This window comes from Taudactylus pleione, unplaced genomic scaffold, assembly GCF_031769625.1.
Source record: "Taudactylus pleione unplaced genomic scaffold, aTauple2 ptg000268l, whole genome shotgun sequence".
NCBI classification, from domain to species: Eukaryota; Metazoa; Chordata; class Amphibia; order Anura; family Myobatrachidae; genus Taudactylus; species Taudactylus pleione.
In genome coordinates, this window is record NW_028284670.1 from 4698037 (window position 1) to 4714396 (window position 16360).

Below are 16360 nucleotides of genomic sequence, written 5' to 3' on the forward strand. Positions count from 1 at the left end.
ACATACTTGTCATTCCTAATCACATATGCATTTTTTAATTATTATTATCCCTAGATCCCGCATTGCGCTACCCTCATTCCCTATCCTCTGCTGCCAAGTTCTAAACAACATTTTTTTTAATAACTTGGTTATCCCCATAGCAACTCACTCGATGCCATATTCAAAATACTTTTATTTATTTTTTGTCTCTGCTGCAAAAATAAAACTCCTTTACTGTTTTTATTCCTTCAATCAAATAGCTAATCTCTTGACCATGAAATTGGAACACTCTTCCTTAGTCTCAAATAAGTTTTATACTTGCAATGAGAAACATACCATTTATTCCTAAGTACAAGCGTATTAGTGGGATGCAATACAATTTGCAGTAAACTACCCTGGTATCAGTTTTCCGTTTCACCAAACCAATTCCTTCACCATATTCCAACAATCATTACCATCCAGGTGTTTCACACACCCTGCCCCTGTACTCTGTAGCTTATTGCAGGCTACAGTCAACCTCTGTACCTTCAAATCACTTGCTCATACCCTCTATATCACTTACTTTAACTCTCTTCAATCCCATACAAGTACTCAGACAGGGTATGCAGTCGGAAAGCCGGCGGATCTAATCCCAACAGCCGGCTTCCCGACTGTCATATTCTGGCAAGGGTCAAAAGACAGGCATCGATATGCCAATGCCTGTCATTAGACATACGCCAGGAACCCGACGCCTGTCATCCCAATTGAAGGGATGCCGGGTGCCGAGATCGGATAGCTGCAGGGTGGAAGGTTAGGTTTAGGATTCCCAGGGGGGCTTAGGGTTAGGGACCCCCCCAGGAGGTTAGGTTTAGGCTAGGGGAAGGAGTGGTTAATGTTAGGCACCCCCGGGGGGGACCTAGGTTTAGGCACCTCCCCAGGGGACTTAGGTTTAGGTGGCAGGGAAGGGGGGTTAGGTTTAGGCACTTAGAGGGGGGATTAGAGTTTGGCACTGGGGGGGAAGGTTAGGGTTAGGCACCCCTAAGGGAGGGTTAGGGTTACGGGGGTAGAAATAGGTTAGTATATACTTACATTTGACGATCGGGATTTCCTCCTCTGCCGGGATGCTGCTGTTGGGATTCCAACCGCCGGGTATGGGTCTGGCGGTAAATCATACCATTTCACTCAAACAATGTTGCCCTTTAAAAAAATAAATAAGATTAACTTTTTCTTTCACTTTAAAATTGTGACACGTCTATCAAAATAAAAACACAAAAAAACCTACCCTATCCGTGTTACCTGTCTTCGTTATCAGGTCAAACACCTGTTACACCACCTGTAACTACATGTCTACCTTGTGCCCCCCTATCTTCAGTATCAGGTTTTAGCACCTTCACATCAATATTATCTTGTTTTTTAAATATCTGCAGATTGATTTTACACTAACTAGCCATGTGGACTTCTCCCTTTGCCAATAATATTACCCCTGCAACTCCCACATAAACAGATTCACATCTTTATACACACCTTTCAGAAAAGACAATAAAGAAAATACAAAAAAAACAATTGTCACCAATGCCTATTTCCTCAACCCCTAAATAATTACTTAATAACAACAAAAAACTTAAACATGTATCTGACACAAAATAAATCTTAAATATTTTTTTGAAAATGGCAGGGGCGTGCAAAAGATGCCCTCGGTGGCCCGCAATATATCCAGACATTTTAGACATTCGGCAACCGCTTGTCGAAGATTGCATGACCAGCAGGTACTGTTAAATTTGCCCTGCCATCAGCTGAAGCAAGAGGTAGTAGCTCAGTTGAATTCTGCCCTCTGTATGCTTCAGTGGATGGAGGAACAGCAAAAGGCCATCCAGGGCTATACAATGGCCTGTAACATATAGGGGGAATGCACCTTACTCAAGTGCAGTGGAGAATAATTTCCATGTTGTGCAAGGTTCTCAATCCCTTTGAACTTGCCACACGTGAAGTTAGTTCAGACACTGCCAGCTTGAGTCAGGTCATTCCCCTCATCAGACTTTTGCAAAAACAAAAGGAGAAACTGAAGGAGGAACTGAAATGGAGCAATTGCGCAAGGTATGTCGGACTAGTGGATCAAGCCCTTGATTCACTTCACCAGGATCCAAGAGTTGTCCATCTATTGAAGTCTAAAAAATATATTTTGGTGACCATTCTGGATACTAGGTTTAAGTCCTATCTTGTGAGGTTTTTTCCAACATACCGAAATCTAAAACTATGCAAAGAGCTGTTGGTAAAAAAATTGTCAGCTGCAGCCACATGTGAAATGCCATCATCTCCTCCTTCAGTTTCTGCAGCTGCCAGGAAAAAACTAATTTTTCCTTACAGAATGCAAGCTGGTCATGCAGATTGTTCACCAAAAATGACATCTGGTCAGGCCTGAAGAACTGCCTGCTAGTGAAATGTCTTCTTCCTTGACTATGTGTGATACGGTCTCCATTCACAGAATAGTGGAGGACTATTTCAGAGATAACATCCTAATAGGCATGTCAGACAGTCCCTTTCAGTACTGGCAGGAAAAAGAGGCAATTTGGAGGCCCATACACAAACTGGCTTTGCATTGCTTAAGTTGCCCAACCTCCAGTGTGTACTCCAAAAGAGTTTTCAGTGCAGCTGGCAACCTTGTCAGTGATCGGCATAGGAGGTTTCTTCTTCAAAATGTGGAAAAGATGATGTTCATTAAAATTAATTACAAAATCCACGAGGAAGACTCTACCAACAATTATATAAAAAAATTACAGAGGTGCCTATGGTGGATTCCAGCTGAGATTAATTAATATTGTGTGAAGAAGAGGATGTACACACTGATGGGGATGACGAGGATGATGACAACTTGTAATGTAAAGCCAGTTTGTGTATGGGATCATTTTCATTTCCATGTCCAATCCACATTGGCAGCTTGTTTTATGGGGGTCCAAACAAACCAATCATTTCAGCCAAAATTGACAGTCCTTGTTGCTGAAATGATTGGTTTGCTAAACTGTGAATGTCCTGTTTTGTATACAATATAAGAGTGGGTGGGAGGGCCCAAGTACTATTCCATCTTGCACCTTTTTCCTTTCCATTATGTGCTGGTTGGGGCATTGTTGCCTGACATTTTAAATTAATGTTATGGTTGGTTTAGGAACCAATGATTTGTTTTTAATTTAATTTATTATCAATTTTACTGCCAGGGGCTGCACCAACTATCAACTATCAATTCTTCAATACTCAAGGGTATCCAAACCATCATCTTTGCAACTGTATTAATAATTATATTAATCAGTTTTGAGCCAGCACGCTGTATGCAACCTTTTCGCCCTTTAGCTAGATGAAAAAATCAATATTGTGAGCTGTGAGGTGGTCAAAATTGACTGGAAATGAGTGGAAATAAATGTTATTGAGGTTATTAATACTGTAGGAACAAAAAAAGGCCCATTTTATGTGATTTTAGCTGTTTTCTTTCTTTTATAAGAAAAAATCTAGATCCAAAACCAAAACACAAAAACAAAACACATAGGTGAGGTTTTGGCAAAGCCAATCCAGATCCAAAGCCAGGGGAGATCCAGATCCAAAATCAAGACCAAAACACAGGGTCGGCGCACATCTCTAGTGCTATGACATGCCCCAAAACACTTTGCCTATATGTGAGTGCCCAGTTGTGTCCAGTTACACCCATTCAATCACAAGAGGAGAAGAAACTGAGATGCATTCAAACCGGAACTGATGATAGCTGCTCAGGGTTGTGTATACTCAGGTATAGAACATGCATAGTGCAAAGCATTGTAATGTCCATCCCCAAAATGGACTTGTGTACTGCCCCTAATCTGCCCCTCTATGAGTAGATTATATCTCACAGATGTGTAGGTGATGCTGCTGTTTCTCCACATATGTATTTTGGTTCTTTATTGTTTACATTTCTTTTACAGACAATAAGTGACAGAGATTCACACAGGTATAATATAGTATAGAACCTTTACAGACTATCCACAGCACAGTACCAGTTCTGTTCACTTATAGTAAGGGGAGAAGGAGGGGTGCAAAGTTGGGAAAGTGGGAGAAAGGGGATGAAGAGAAATAAAAGTGGGTTAGACAATGTCATAATTATCTACAGGATAGGAAAGGGTGGATATATATATACCTGCATAATATGGTTCCAGGCATGTGGCTCCACCCAAGAACACCAACCAGGAGAGGGGAGGGAGAACAAAACAAGAGAGAGAAAGTGTTGGGTTCAACCGAGTAGCGAGTGGGACAACATCATCACAAAAGAAATACTACTGTATCTGGGCACTGAATTGCCTGAGATAGTCTACATGAATTTTGGACTCCTTGAAATTCAAAATACCACCCAAATGACAATAAATGTGTCTGCTCTCAAGAAATAGAAATCATCCATAGAGAAATATATCAATCCAATTAAACCATTCCCCTATTGAAAGTTTTGTACAAGATTGCAATATTCAGCTAGAATAACTCAGGCCACATTGTTTAAATGATTTAATGAAGATCTCTTATACCTGGAGATGGAAATATCAGAGAGATAAATAAGTCAGAAACCAGGGTCAACCACGGGTGGGGTAAACCGCAATTACAGAGAACAGCATGGTAATCTCCATACATAAAGATCTAAGAGCATCACAAGCCTACCGTGGATGGAACAGATTTGCCTATAGATCTTTTACAATGCCAACAAACCAGGTGGACAATGGGGGCATATTTGTGGATAGTCACCTGGCAAGTTTACCAGTGAGAAAGGAGTTTATGGTGAGTCCTTACTAGAAACATAGAAACATAGAATTTGACGGCAGATAAGAACCACTTGGCCCATCTAGCCTGCCCCATTTTTAAACATATTGTTATCTCCACACTTATTGATCCTTACTTTTTCTGAAGGATATCCCTATGTTTATCCCATGCATGTTTAAATTGCTCTACTGTCTTAGCCACTATAACCTCTGATGGGTAGGCTATTCCACTTGTCCACTACCCTTTCTGTGAAGTAATTTTTCCTCAAATTTCCCCTGAACCTACCACCCTCCAGTTTTAGAACATGTCCTCTTTTTCTAATACTTCTCATTCTTTGAATAATGTCTCCTTCTTTTACCTTGTTAAAACCCTTTATATATTTGAACTTTTCTATCAAGTCCCCCCTATCCCTTCTCTGCTCCAAACTATACATATTACGATCTTTTAGTCTTTCCTAGTACGTTTTGTGGTGTAGGCTTGGCACCATTTTTGTTGCCCTTCTTTGTACTGTCTCTAATGTATTAATATCCTTCTGGAGATATGGCCTCCAGAACTGAACACAGTATTCAAGATGAGGATGTACCAATGACCTATACAGTGGTATTATCACTTCTTTCTTTCTGCTACTGATTCCTCTCCCTAGGCAACCAAGCATCTGACTGGCCTTCCTCATTGCTTTGTTACAATGTTTGCTTGCCTTTAATTCACCTGAAATAGTGACTCCTAGATCCTTTTCCTCTACAGTAGTTTCCAGTATAGTGCCATTAATACTATATTTAGCCTTTGGATTTTTGAGACCCATGTGCATGATCTTTCATTTGTTGGCATTAAACTGTAGTTGCCATGTTCTTGACCATTCCTCTAGTCTACGTAGATCATCAATCATTTGTTTTACACCTTCTGGTGTGTCTACCCTGTTGCATACCTTTGTGTCATCTGCAAAAAGGCAAGGTTTCCCTTCAATGCCATTTGCAATGTCACAAATAAAGATATTAAAAAGCACTGGTCCAAGTACAGATCCTTGAGGTACTCCACTGGTAACATTTCCCTCTTGAGACTGCACTCTGTTTACTACAGCTATCTGTTTCCTTCCTGCAGCCATGATCTTATCCATTCAACTATCTTTGTATCCAATCCCATGCTTTCCAGTTTATTTAACAGTCTGTGAAGCTACAGACATACAGTAGCCATGTGTCAATTGATATATTTTAATAAATTGGAATTTTTCACTCTTCCATCCCATGGTCCATCCCCACCCCACTGAAGATGGTGGAGTTGTATGATCCCTCCAAAACTATTTTATTTGAGAGTATATGGGTCAGGGGAACTGATGTATACACATCATTTCTAAATGAGACAGCTAACTCCCCCAAAATCCATGGGCTACCATGTTACTCTCAATGTGACACAATTGGGAGAATCTCCACCATTCATGAGCTGGAAGGGTCATTTTTTTATTCTGTCTAGTACAGTTAGTCAGTAAAAGCAAAGACCTGATTGGTTGCTGTGGTTGTAGGCCACATTTGCATCATTGAAAGATGTTGATTAATGACATTGCTGACACCAGCATATCAAATTCAAAACATGAGGTCAAGATAAAATAGATGATTTGTATTGGTTAATGTAGGGATTTAATTAATCTTCCAATTACAGAAAACATTAATTTGTTTGTAATTTACAATAATTTAAATGTTCTCTGGGATTGAAGAGAAATATACTCATGGGTCACTGAGATATATAAAAAAGCATCTTCAGTCACAGCATAGAGATGTACTATGGACCCAGGATTTCAGGCAGCTATATGCAGACAAGTAAGAGAACCACACATACTGTATGTGTGATGAAGTCCTAAGTGGATGAAACATGTTGGGATGCTGCCTCCTCTTGCCTTATGAACTTTGAACTGTTGTCAGATAAGCATTGTTTTTTAAAAAATAATTCTTATTACTTTTAAATGTCATTTTTTTTACTCTGTGTATTTTTATGACTGACCTATAGTTCTGTGAAAGCTTTTTATGGATTTTATTAAAAACATTAATTATCTGAAAGCTGTATGAAACAACAAAAGGATTGTGTATATATTTTGCACAGCACAAAGCACTTTTCAGCATTATTTGTACAATTGTAGATTTGCTGTTGCTATAATTAATCTGTGCGGATTTATTGATTTTGATTTTGTTGATATATGTTTGGCCCTTCTTTTTTAAACATGTGAATAAGTTTTAAAAGCCATTTCTGGAAGCTGAAACTAATTATTTTATGCACTTTATTTCACTAAATTAATTGATATAGATTACCTATGGTTTGTTTTTTCAACACGCCAGTCACTTGGATTGACTATATGTAAACATATATATATATATATATATATATATATATATATACAGTGTGTATATATATATATATATATATATAAATATAAAAACAATTGTAAGAAATGTTGTTATTATTGTTATTGAGTGATAGCCTGGGTAAAGTAAAAAAAATGTGGCACTTAAAATCTGTATATGGAAAAGAGTTGCAAGAAATGTAGAATATATTGTATGTAAAAAACATTGTCTATATATCTATTTAATAATCATGGATGGCCTGTCACATCTTAGACATGTTTTTCTTCATGCACAGGAATGTAAATAAGTCTAATTACCCCTTTACAATATTCCCCCATACTTAATTAAAGAGGCAATTCTCCGAAAACAGCTGTTTTCTATAGATTGACCACAAAAATACCTTCATTTATATGCCCCTTGGTCCTCTCAGTATAATTTTGTGTTATGACCAGTTCTTATATTTTTAGATACTAACATCAACAAAAATGAAACATGGAAGTGAGATAAGATTTATCTGTACAGCAAAAATTATGCATAAAAGAAATGATTAATACATTCACTCATAATTCATATTTAAATCAAGGTAAAACCTACTAATACAACAAGCAAACAGGACAATATCTGTGTTAAGTTAAGAGTCCATTACTGTTAATTCTACTTTTTAATTATTATTATTATTATTATTATTATTATTTTATTGCAAATCGTGTTACTCTGATACTATGCCTATATCTTATCAAATTTAAAATAAAAAATTTCTGCTAATATACAAGGCCATAAACAACACTACACCAACATACTGTACATCTCTTTGCTTATCTCAAATATCTCCAAACTCAAACACTTTGCTCTATGCAAGATCTGCTTCCCTCATCCACATGCATTACCTTCTCCCATTCATGGTTTCAGGGATTTTATTTTGGGTTTCACCCAGTCACCTTTTCAGGCAGTTTATCAGCTTCCAGAACCACCCACATAACCTCCATAAGATAGCCTACACAATTACATCCCAACTATACAAGCCATACAATGTTAAATATGTTATATTTTTACACTCACACATCCCAGTAGCCCAGACATTGTTGCATGACCAAAAATAACCTGACCTAACTGTAGTATCCAACATTTGTTTTCTGGAATTCCAGATATTAGAAAAACATTATTTATAAATTAGAGTCAATTTTATAAACCTATACAGGCACCTTGTTAATTTTGGTTAAGGTGTGGTGCATATTAACCACCATGTCCATAACCACCATGTCCACCAGCTCCTTGATCTTCCCCTTGAGTCTGAGATTGGCCCCAACTGTTGCAAAGCTCTGATAGGGCTGGCTCTTCCCCAAGGAGAGACTTCTGGGTCCATGGCGGTCCTCCCTATTTTAGGACTTTGTTTCTTCATTTAAGTTGCTGTTTTGTATTGTCTGTTGCAATGAAAATGATAAGCAATTTAACATGTAAGTTGTCAAGATACTAATATATAGTATGATTAGACTTGATGGTGGAACATGTTTGAACATTTCTACACTAAATTTAGGCAACATTGTCTGTAGATATGTAAAGTAGTGGTGCGGTGTTCTGTCTGAGCATCAATTGTTGCTATATATTATAGAGTTAATGTGTTCTTAGTGGGCATTCAGGGAACTTTTCATTGGGTTCCATCGGCATGTGTACATTGACAAATAGCCTTTGGTACACCACGTAACCAATCAGCAAATTGATTGTTGGACATCTTTATTCAGTTGAAAGCCTTAATGCAGCTATAGTAGGTTCCTTAAAACAGAGCTGAGTGGAAGGATGGAGCCACCTGTCACAGGAAACTCCACAAAAGACAGGAACAATTGTATAAAGCTGGTAAACAGAAAATTCATCACCAGCTGCTCGCAAGATGCTCAATCATGCAGCGACAATGTCGGTGGAGTAAACTTAGGAAGAGTCAGCCATAGCTCTTTATTGAACTACGGAGGAAGATTAGAGATATACATTTGCTTAGAATGCTTTTTAGAATACATTAAATATGCCCAGACAATGTTATGTATTTATTACCGATAACTTCTACATTAAAAACTGTAAGAAACTATTCTTGCACGTAATTTGGAAACTAAACGAGCAGCACAAGTTGTCATGGCTATAAGGGACAAAAAGGGGAAGCTTAGTTATTATCCAACAGTCATCATCGACTCCTTCCACCATTTTTAAAACTCTTTCTACAATCTCCAAAAAAAGATTCTTCCCTTTTACCCTCCTTATGTGCTACTTTACAGAAATATTTGAATAACCGTAACTTACCCAATTTGGATCATATTTTGGCTGCTAAAAAGAACTCAGACATTACCGAGGAGGAAATAAAAGAGACCCTTAAGAAGCAAAAACATTTTAAGGTTCCTGGCCCTGATGGCTTCACCATCTCTTTGCACATTTGCTTCCGCATTTGAGCTCTACTGTACTTCAACCCAGTTCTTCACAGCGGGAAATTTCAATGGGATACCACACGTATTACCATCATAGTTACTCCCAATACTAATAAAGACCCCAAAATTTGCGCTAATTACTATCCCATTATTATTAACCCTTATCGTACAATGTGATTGTATACAACTACAGGGTGTAAGTGACATTGGTCTGTCTAGCAGTTCCTGTCTGTAGTGGCACCTGTTAAATATTTAGCCCTTATCAATTTTTAATGTACAGCATAATATACAGGTTGAGTCTCTCATATCCAAATATTCCGAAATACGGAATACTATTAGCATGACTGAGATAGTGACACTTTTGCTTTTTGATGGTTCAATGTACACAAACCTTGTTTAAGGCACAACGTTATTGAAAATATTGTATAAAATTACCTTCAGCATTTGTGTATAAGGTGTATATGAAATGTAAATTAATTTCAAGTATGTACACAAACTTTGTTTGAGCCACAAAATTATTGAAAATATTGTATAAAATGACCTGCAGGTTGTGAGTATAAGATGTTTATGAATCATAAATGCATTCTGTGTTTAGATTTGGGTCCCATTCCCAAGATATCTCATTATGATTCACAAATATTAAAAAATACGGAATATTCCGATATCCAAAATACCCCTGGTTCCAAACATTTTGGATATGGAAGACTCAACCTTTATTACTATTGTGTGCTCAATACCACCTAGGTAAAATTCTGACATTACAGTCCACGTTTTAAGGATAGCCATTCTTGAGCACAGGTGTCTTTAATAGTACCACAGTCAATTTGATTTAAGCATCTGGACACAAGCATGAATATCCTTAAAACCTAGTCTGTAATGGTGGAGTTTGGTAACCTCTGATGTTAAATATTCAGTTCTAAATACCTATTTGTCCTAAATACCAAAGCTCCATTTTTAGCTTTTCAATGGTAACTATATAGCACTTCTCAATGATCATTTAGTTAGCTGAGTAGTTCTAGTCACCAATTATGCAGTATATTATTATATAGAGCTGGTAGAATGGATCCCAGCATACAGTATATACACTACTCCTCTAAATCTCTTTTGTAGATGCTGCTGGACTGTTATGAAAACTGATTTGTTAAAGAGGAAGTAACTTTATTCTACTGTATTCAGCTGCAGCTCTGGACAATATCACGTTGCCAGTTTATGTGATCTGCCACTACCAAGGGGCTGATTTTGGGGGCATGTGTAAATTGATAAATTGTTATAATATGTTGGTATTAGGGATGTTAGTGACCCATCTGACAGAGCATGCCTTGATGTGGTAGATGGGCATGCATTTTTGGCCAAACATTTGCTAAGAACCACAATGATACTCTATGTTAATTGTAGAATTTATCAGAATTTATTTTGACTATCAGTATTCTTAGTGCATAGTGTGTGTGCCTGCATTTTCTTATTCCAGCTAGGTGCTACAAGACTCAACATGATAACACATTTTATTATGTTTAAAATTAGGGTTTGCAGTGCAGCTAAGCCCCCACCTCCTGCATGTGTTATGCCCTTGAAGCTTTGTACACTCCTTTGTAATTATATGGTTGGAGAGTGCAGCTGGCCTCTCCTCCAGCCATTGGATACATCTTTAGCCAGCCCTTACTGCAAGCTACTTAATCTAATGCCAGCATTAATATCCTGAGTCTAATACTGAGGTGGATCTTTCAGCCAGGGGTGTAGTCCCAGAGCTGCCAGAGCAAGACTAGAGGCAGCCACAATGAGGATCCAGGAAGCCAGTGGCAGAGTCCCAGATCTGCCATGATGGGAATAGAGGCATCACAGTGGGGTTCATAGAGTTTCAGTGCAGCCCGCTGTGAGGTCAGGGGCAGCAGCAGTTCAGATCGGCATGACTGATGGCTGTCCTAAAGCTGCCACTGTGAGGAGTGGAGAAGGGACAGACTTTCTCTCCCAGGCAATCTAACTGAAACCTGCCTCCCTCTAGTCCCACTTACCCTTTATTATACTCCCACCTACTAGGTCCGGATATTCCACTCTCAGTTAAAGAGCTCCCAACCACTTGAGAGTGATGGTTTTCAGAGTCTTTCAACCTGGCTCATGACTTCTAGTAATGCTAGACATAGGGACATATTCAATTGGACTCAAGGTTTAGCGAGGTAAAAACCTCATGCTCCTCATGCCCAATTTTGGAATACCGCAGGTATGTGCGCTCCAGATACCAGCAGTATCCAATTTTAAAACAGTGGTCGCAGGGTTTTCAGCTCTGAAAACCCCGTGCCGCGTTAAAAAAATAACATAAATAATTCTTCACTTACCTGACCTGGGGTCTCCGTTGGTCTCTACGGCTCCCGGTGGCCTCCCCTCTATCTTCACACTGGATAGGGGGATGCTGGGAATCCCGTGGGGTTGCCTGGAGGCTCCAGGGTCTGGTGGGAAGGCCAAGGGCTGCTGGGAGATGTTGTTCTCCCAGTGCCCATTCTGGGGGGAGCACACAGACACTGGGGGACACACACACACAACACTCATATACACACACACACTTACAAACACTCTCACACACACACTGACATACAGCAGCAGAGGACCCGGCTTCCGACGCTGGATACAGAAGAAGATGCAGAAGACAGAGCTACAGATGGTAAGTAATTAAGGATTAATTAAGCTAATTGGAAACTTCCAATTGCTTAATTAGTCCTAAGGGGGGGTGCCGCCGGGGGCCCAGAGCAAGTTCCACTGATTTTTCCCAAAAATAAAGATTTTAGGAAAAATAACACTTGCTCTGGGGTTGCATGAAAAAAAACCTCCCGTCAGTCAAAAAAGAAAACCCCGCACCTACAGTAATTGAGTTGCAAAAATCCCGCACCTACAGGAAAGATCTTGCAGATGCGGGATTTTTGAAATTCACACACCCTATTGAATATGCCCCATAGCAGTGGAAATATAGAATTACTTGATGGGGGTTTCCAAATGCTTGATTTTAGAGTGAGTGTGACCAGTCCATGAAGAGGGCATAATTAGCACTTCCATTACCCAGCTTTATGTGTCATAAAAGTATATTGTGTGTCATAATTCCAGCATACAGTATAAAGGACCAGTTATCACAGTTAGCCATTAGATGCAGCAGTAGGGCCATCCTGCCTGAGCTGAATGGTTTTATTTCAGATGTGGGCTCCATTCCAGAGCATTGGAGTAAGTCCAGGTATCTGGGGGAGCAGCAGAAGTATCTAGCACTGCCCTGGACATAAATGTACATATTATGCACTGTAGAGTTTATTATTATACAGTATTAATAATTAACCCTAGTGATGGTCTATAGCAGTGCACCCCTAACAGTGGCCTGCATTTGCCTGTGCACAAAAAACTTCCTAGTGAGGGCTGTGTAATGGTTCTCAAGAAATAAAATAAAAGAGAGACAGAAAATAAATAATCATACTCATAGGTAAAATAATCACTTTAGGAGTACATTACTTAGATTAGTGGATTCTGAATTACATGTTTTTTTGTATTTTCTTTTGGGTTTATCTGCACAGGATTTTTATCAGGAAAATATTGGGAGACATCCCTGATCCCAGCCAGAAACTGTACACTTATACTGACCTGTACATTTTTATTAAAATGTCTTAATTTTTAAGGATTATTAAAATGATCAGGTGCTGGTTGCTGCTTTAGTATTGCTAAATTTATAACTTGCTATAAACTTGAGAATTTCTGACATTTGAAATCAATTTTCATTTCATCACTCTTAAGAGAATTAATGGACGTCATAAACAAGACCCAAGTGAGAGTGTTTGTGTTTTCTGGACTCACTGACAAGGAAAAACTTGCCCCGTTCCTATTCATAGTCTTCTTACATGTTTACATAGTGTCTGTATTGGCAAACATCGGAATGATGGCTGTTGTCAATATCAGTTCCAACCTCCACTCTCCGATGTACTTCTTCCTGAGCTACCTCTCTCTGGTGGACCTTTTCTAATCCTCAGTTATAACTCCTAAAATGCTCTCTGACCTTATCTCATTGAAGAAGACCATCTCATTTGTTGGGTGTGCCATTCAGTTCTTCTTTTTTGCTGGACTTTCAGGCACTGAGGTTATACTTCTTGCAAACATGGCGTATGACCGGTATGCTGCCATCTGCCACCCTCTCCATTATGTCTCTATAATGACCAAGCAAAAATGTTGGCATCTAGTTGTTCTGGATTTCTCCATTGGCTTTTTGCAGTCATCCATGCAGACCAGCTGTATATTTAGTCTCCGATTCTGTGGTTCACACATTATAGACCACTTCTACTGTGATGTTCCTCCCCTGCTCCAGCTGTCCTGCTCTGACACCTTCTCCTGTAATATGATAACTGTTTCTGCCATAGTGTCCTGTTGCATAGGTTCATTTCTGATCATCCTGATCTCTTACTCATTAATTATTTCTTCCATTCTACAGTTGAAGTCTGCTGAGGGAAGACAGAAAGCATTCAGTACGTGTTCTTCACATGTCATGTGTGCCTCCATCTTCTATATCTCAGTTTTCATCACGTACCTACGCTCTCCCTCCAATGTCATTGAGGGACAAAACAAGATGGCTGCTGTTTTCTATTCTGTAGTGACACCAATGCTCAATCCACTTATATACAGCCTGAGGAACCAACAGGTAAAAAGAGCCATCAAACAGGTTGGGTATTTAATACCGGCACTCAGGATGTCTGCTATCAAAAGACCGACAGTGTCATCCCAATGCTTCCCTCCTTAACCCCCTAACCCTAACTCTCCTGTTGTGCACCCCAACCTTTACTCCCCTTCCCCGCACCCTAACCCTAACCCTCTCCATTAATGCCTAAACCTAACCACCCTCCTTAGTGCCTAACCCCCCCGGTGGTGCCTAACCCCCCCTGAACATAGCCTAACCCTAACCTACCCCCTCCGATAGCCTAACCCTAAACCCCTAGGGTTCCTAAACCTAACCCCTCCCCCCCGCAGCTAAGACCTAAGAGCTCCCACTGTACTTACCATCGGCATGCCGGCTGTCAGGATACCGGCGTCGGCATATCCGCTCTTGTCAGGATTCTGGTGCCGCTGTCTTGTCCCCGGTTCAAGATTCCAGGGCCGGGATTTCCTCACCCGACATACTGATGGTATTTTAGCTACAACCCTCATCAAACACGTAATGCACATAATTACTGATGTACATATAATTTTGTCATTTAATAGGGAGATGTGGTTCTTTAAATGATATTAATCCTTAAAAAACATTTATGTAGCCACCTAACATTAAATGAGGTGTATTTTATAGTCAATTAAGATCATATTACTGCTTATCCAGGATGTTTAATTGTATTTTATACTTGAGGTTCAGAATTTATACTGAATAAAAGACTACAGCAAATATTATTTATAACACTCACTGAAAAATTGTAATATTTTTAATTACAGGGGTCCTTCACCCAATTGACAATATGACAGTATGGCGACCATAAACATAATTTGCTTCCTTTTAAATCTACTTATAGATTTATAGATCTACTCATAGTTGCAGATTTTCTACTTGCAGAGAAGCTAATATGTATTTAAGAAGTGCTGTATTTCAGCTACACTGCATTAGAAACTTTCAAAGCAATATTCTTCAATTTGTCTTGATTTAATCTGGAGATACAGGGTTAAAATTAGCTGGGAAAACATTGGCAAAGTGTATCCAGATATTAATAAAAAATGCACATATTAAAGCCTCGTAAATTATTATATTTTGACTAATCCCATCTCTTCCACAATATTAATATTTTACAACAAATTATGGAAATATTATTTCATAATAGTTTATGAAAAAAAAATTGTATTGTTTGAACAGCATGTGTCTTTGTATAATGAGAGGCAATGGTAGGTGATTTTATTTTTGCACATTGTAAGATCATTTTTACTCTAACTTTATATTGTTTATTCTGCTTTATTATAAAAACATACACTGGGCCTGACTCAGAGCCACTCACTGTTTGTGAGCGGTCGCTCTGAATCAGGGCGGGGTTTGTTTTTTTTTCGGCCTCCGGGCTGCTCGCTAAGCTGTGGGTGACCACCCACAGCTTTTGCGTGCGGCCTGGTGATGGTCACGATTATCACGATCATCGGCCTTGCGAGGAGACCCTGTGGTAGGGTTTCAGCTCTCGCAAGCCTGAGTGGACTTCCTGCTCTAATAGAGCAGGAAGTTCACTACTGACATCACTCGTGATGTCAGTAGGGCCGCCCACAAATGGCAGGTGTTCCTAAGGGAACGGCAGCTTTTGTGCAGCCACCCCCCCTCCCAGCCTACAAAACGGGGTGAGCTGTCACTCACCATCGACAGCCGCCCCGTCTTGCAGAGAGACCCGTTGCAATGGAGCTGCCGTCACAGTACGGTTCTCGTGCATGCGCATGCCGGAGGAGATGCATGCGCAGTCATGGACTATCGACCCGCTTGCGAGCGATGTGCATTCGCGAGCGGGTCTGAATCAGGCCCACTGTTTATTTTAATGGCAATGCAGAATTATGTTTTGTTTCTTTCAAAAATAAATAAGAAGTGTTATGTGTCATCTATGCAGGAATTATGTATATTCGGCTGCAAGACAAATAATTTAGTTATATTATTACAAAACAAATATTAATAAACCTGTCTAATGTATTGTGTAAAGTTGTGTATACTTATCACTCCTTACAATGACACTTGTGGTTTGTCAGTGTGAGTGATCGATAATCTCAGGGGCCTATATTGGCTCGATTCCTCTTTACAAGAGGCAAATGCCATTAACCAGGACATCCCACCTCCTGTACATACAGCTGCTCACCTCTCCTTGGGAATTTTTTAGTTTAGGCATCTTTTATTGTCTGAAAACCGCTTCCTGCAAGTGAAGTCTTTCCTGACATGAAGCC

The 16360-nt window shown here is 39.4% G+C and overlaps 1 pseudogene; it reads left to right on the forward strand.

Annotated features, from left to right (window-relative positions):
- The first annotated feature begins 13229 nt into the window (after positions 1 to 13229).
- LOC148513911 (olfactory receptor 5AP2-like) lies at positions 13230 to 14696 on the forward strand (annotated as a pseudogene).
- Positions 14697 to 16360: the final 1664 nt, after the last annotated feature.